This window comes from Echinops telfairi, unplaced genomic scaffold (genome assembly GCF_000313985.2).
Source record: "Echinops telfairi isolate 266 unplaced genomic scaffold, ASM31398v2 ScPeMD7_7424;HRSCAF=8462, whole genome shotgun sequence".
In the NCBI taxonomy this organism is placed as follows: Eukaryota; Metazoa; Chordata; class Mammalia; order Afrosoricida; family Tenrecidae; genus Echinops; species Echinops telfairi.
The window spans coordinates 1,649,320-1,654,724 of NW_022111324.1; positions in this window are offsets into that span (position 1 = coordinate 1,649,320).

The following is a 5,405-nucleotide window of genomic DNA, read 5'->3' on the forward strand; positions in this document are numbered from 1 at the left end:
ATTATTTATTATATTATTTATGGCATCAAGCGTGTACAGTATGAGCCAATCAGTGGCAGTAATGACAGAGCATGCGCTGTTACGCAAAAACCGCGATATAGTGAAGCCGCGGAAGTTGAAGCGCGAAGTGGCGAGGGTTCACTGTATTTGGTAAACAATGTCAAGCCATTTCAAGGGCAGGAGAACATGTGTGTCTGATGGAAATAGATTAGACCAGAGTCTGGTCATTCAGTGTGAGATTCCAACACACAGCTCAGTGGAAGAATAAACTGGCAAGACAGACAGAAGAATACTGGGGACTCTACAGGGACTTGGTTATTTCAAGGCCTTGGTGGTAGTGTTGTTTTCCAAGTGTATTGCAGCACACAAGGACCCACTGTGACACAGTAGAACTGCCTAACAGGGATTCCTGAGCTGTAATGTTATAGGAACAGGAAGTTTTTCCTCCTGTGGAGCCACTGTGTCCCTTTGAACTTCTGACCTTTGGCTTAGCAGTCCAGTCTTATCTAGCTAGCCCCAATTCCTCCTCTTAAAACTATGGAGGAGAGGACATGAGCCTGGCCTCGATTCATGTCGTCAGACAGTGGTAGGGTCAGCACCAGGCTGGACAAAGGGAGGCTGTGCTGAAATTCTGAAGATCGCTGCTAATTTTCAGGGTTTTTTTTTATGTGAAGGACATATTTTCCCCTCATGATTCGTGCTAACCCTTGACTCAAACATAAGAGGCCAGAGAAGAAGAAGACCCTTAAAGAGATGGATTCACAGTAGCTGCATCAATGGGCTCAACCATCGCAGCAATTATGAGGATGGCCCAGAGCTAGGCAGTGTCTACTCTATTGTACATGGGTCACGTTGACTCTGAACTGACTCTCTAACTCTCAAGAACGACAAAAGCATCTAGGAACTCAAGCATTGCCTTTTAAAATAAATGAAGTTAGAATCTTTTAGTCTGCCCCTATGGTATGTGTCTCTCTGTGTGTTTTTCTCTCCTTTTTTACCCTGCCATAATAGAGTCCAAAACAGAACAAACAGGTTTTAGATATTCAAACGGTGCCTAGCAATTTACAGCTCTCTCCATGTAAACATGTTGTATGCTAGATATTTAAAAAGGGATCAAAGTCATCTTTCTTTTCTTGCTGTCGGGAGAGAAGTAAATAGAAGGGAAATAATAGCAAGTGAAAAAATAGAAGGAGAATAAAATGTCATTTGTTTAAAGTAAACTCACCTCGCTCTTACCATGGCCTCTTTGAGATAAGAAAAAGGCATTTCAGACAGTTGCTCTGGAGATAAATCATGCACAGGAGATTATAACTTGGAAGAGATGGTTCAAAGTACAGGGATTTTTCCACCCCCGTGGGGAATAGACTTCATTTCTAGCCTTGGCAGGTTTCATGCATCTCTTTCAGCAAATATTGTTCAAGACATTCAAACCAACAAACCATTGCTGAGTCATTATAGGGTGCTAACTAAGCCTTGTGCCAAAAGTTGGGGATGAAAAGGTAAAAGAGAGGTATTACCTATCTTTGGGAGCTCACCGTCTAGTGAGGGACAGACAATCATCAGAGGCAGTCCCAATATGGTGTAAGGGCCATGATAAGCATACTCTTGGATGCCATTCGAATGCAGAGGAAGCACATGTCATCTACTGTTGGAGACTGAGGAAGGCTTCCTGGAGGATGTGATGAGAGATGACTGATGACTATGTGAGGCGGTGATGGAAGTAGGGCAGGGAAATGTTTAGGGGAGCAAAATGTTCCAGTTAGAGGAAAAGCAAGTGCAAAGACATTGCGGCATGAAGGTCGCAGCTCATTCTGCCCATGTGGCCAAGGGGCTTCAACATGTTTCCTATAAAGCTTTTCCCCTAGGGTAAAGCAGTGATACACATCCCTCTATCACCCTGTAAAATTTAACAAATTCTGTGAGTTTATTAGAAGACAGCACGATGGATAAAAATAGATTCATATTCATGTTTACACAATACCACAATCATATATAGACCATACGTCAGCCTTCCTTGTTAATGAAATCGCGAACAAATTCTTAATCTCTTAAGACTAAGCTTTCTTATCTGTTAAATTGAGATTATAGTGTTTGGTTACATCACAGACTCTTCATGCTAATTGCTACTAACAAACTACCAGGTATTATATGACACAATCGATTTTACAGACACACACTAACCTACCCACACACACATTATATAGTTCACTGAACAATAAATTGGCTGTATTAGTTCTCATGCTCCAAGAATCTTTTGAAAGGATTTCTAAAGCAGAAAACTTCATGGTTGGTGAGAATGGTTCAACAGTCTTCTATGGACCCAACTGTTGGAAGTTCAACGTAACCAGAGGTGCCTCAGAAGAAAGGTGTCTACAAACTCAGGTGTCTGCAGGGTTCCTTTTGGTACTCTTAAGCAATAGTGCAGTGTTTTCAAGGCAAACATTTCAGCCTCTATTCTTAGGTAGTATATGTGTCTACAGTTTGTCCGCCAATTCTGACAAACTCCCTCACACCCTCCCTATCGGCTCCTTTCCATTTCTCACCTTCTTCATCTGTCAGGTGCAGTGGTTGTTGCTCTTGTGCTATGAAAGCTTCTGGACAAACTTGGCTGCAAAGGCTCCTGGCAGCCATTGTCGACATGGCAGCCATGTGTGGCGTAGTTTTCTCTCTGCAGGAAGAAAGGCCCCAAGAGAAGGAAGGTTGATTGACTGAACCTAAAGCCTCTCAGAAGAGAACTGCCGGCAAGTCCCCAAGCATACACAGAAGTCTCTGCTTCTTATGCTTCCTGGTACTTAATAATCACCTAGGTCCTAGGGGGCTTGCTATCGTTTCAAATCACCCACCTTATCCCAAGGTAGTCTGATTCTAGACCCCCGTGAGGAATGTGTATGTGTAGTGGAGAATGAAACACAAAAACGATTCCACAAAATATGAAAAGACCCCTCCTTTTACCTGATTCTGCCAGGAGATAAAAATCTTAACAGTTGCAGATTAAGGTTGATTATTAACTCAAATTTTTGTGATCATTTTTTAGACATTTTATTAGAAGCTCTTACAGTTGTTATTACAATCCATAGTTCCATTAGATCAAGCATAATTATACAATTGCTGTCATCATAATTTTCAATACATTCTCTTTCTTCTTGAATGCTTAGATATCAGCTCCCCCCCTCCCCCACCTTACAGCCCCCATGGACCCTTAATATATTATATATTATTAATATTATGGTCATATCTTACACCATCCAGTGTATCCATTCACCTACAATTCTGTTGTTCATTCCCCTAGAGTGAGGTTATACGTTAATCTTTTTTATCAGTTCCCCCATCACCTTTCCCCTCCTCTCTTCACTTCCCCTCAGGGAATCGTTACTCCCATTATGGTTTCTGATGGGTTTATCTATTCTGGATTTTGTGCAGTGAAAGATCTTGATTGTACAAGTGTACATACAAAAGTCTAGTAAGATTAGGGAGACAAAACTAAGGCCACAATAGTGGGTGGAGGAAATATTAAAGATCTAGAAGATAATTATGTGTTCCATCAGTGCTATAATGCAGCCTGGATATATCACTCCTTCTTTTTGGCCTTTCTGTGGGGTTTGGGTCCCTACTTTGTCCACTCCTTCACATCCATTTGATCGTTTGATTTTGAACTTCTGAAATCTCTTCCCATAGACAACACAACACGTGCTTCTTCCAAGTGGGATTTGTTGTTTCCCTTCTAGATGCCTACTTGTTTAACTTCAAGCCTTTAAGACGCCAGGTGCTATATCTTTTAATAGCCAGGCACCATCAACTTTCTTCACCACATTTTCTTATGCACCCTTTTATCTTCAGTGATCGTGTTGGAGAAGTGAATATCATACTTGTCACAATATTAGAACAAATCATTTTTGTCCTGAGGTAAGAGTTAAGTAGAGGCCCAAAGTCCAGCTACTTCTTTATTGTATTTACACACACACACACATATATGTATATGTACATATGTATACACACACATACATACATATGTATGTATACATATATATATATACTGACAAATATGCCCAAACGGTCCTTGTTTTTGTTTAATCTTCAGTAGCAAGAGGCCTCTAAGATTTCACATAGCAATGCACATGGGCAGAATCAATCGTGTGTGTTTGTATACACATGTACACACATGCACATGAACAGGCATGTACTTAATTTTGTTGTTGTTATGAGGTGCCATTGAGTCTATTCCAACTCATACTGGCCCTCCGTGCAAGAGACCAAAACACTGCCTGGTTCTGTGCCGTTCTCCCAACAGTTGGTATATTTGAGATCATCGCTGCAGCCGTCATGCCAATCTGTCTTATGGAGGATCTTCCTTCTTTTTGCCGACCCTCTTCTTCCCAAGCATCATGGCATATTTTCAGTGTCTTCTAACCCAAGGGACTCATCCTTTGGCACTATATCAATGTTCGGTTATTCCAAAGGTTTTCAGTGGTTAATCCGTCATAAATGGAAGCCTATTCTTTCTTTTTTGTCTGTTCTTAGTCTGCAAACTTTTCTCTAGTTCTTAAATGCTTCCCCCGCCACACACACACACACACACACACACACACACACACGCACACACACGATCCCAATTCTACCTTACAAATCTGGATAGACAAGAGGATGTGCACTGGTACAGATAGGAACTGGAAACACAGAATTCAGGACAGATGATCCCTTCAGGACCAGTAGTGAGAGTGGTGACACCCAGAGGGTAGAGGGAAGGTGGGGTAGAAAGGAGGAACCTATGACAAGGATCTACATATAACCTCCTTCCTGGGGGATGGACAATGTAAAAGTGGGTGAAGGGAGACATTGGGCAGTGTAAGGTATGATAAAATAATAATTTATAAATTATCAAGGGTTCATGAGGGAGAGGGGAATGGGGAGGGAGGCAAAAAAAATGAGGAGCTGATACCAAAGGCACAAGTAGAAAGCAAATGCTTTGAGAATGATGAGGGCAACAAATATACAAATGTGCTCGACATAATGAATGTATATATGGATTGTGATAAGAGTTGTACAAACTCCCAATAAAATGACTGAAAAAACCACCACAAAACAAAAGCAAAAATCCAGTCTCATTAAGTGACCCCGTTAAGTGTTTGAAATACCAGGGACACAACTTCCAGCCTCTTAGTCATATGCAAGCCACCACTGTAAGACAAACTGGCAGATGAATGGTACCTGACCTTAGCTGTTTGAAAAACACCTCACATTCTATGTCACACCTTGTCTGAATGGTGGAGTCACTGTGTGGGTGTCCCTGAGGTTTTTGCCAGAGGGAAGGCTGGTTGAACAGGTGCTATGCGCATGACTGGAACGTAACCTTTTCTAGGCCCATGTATGTGATATGTCCTGCAGCCATTCTTAGCATCCCAGCTCTC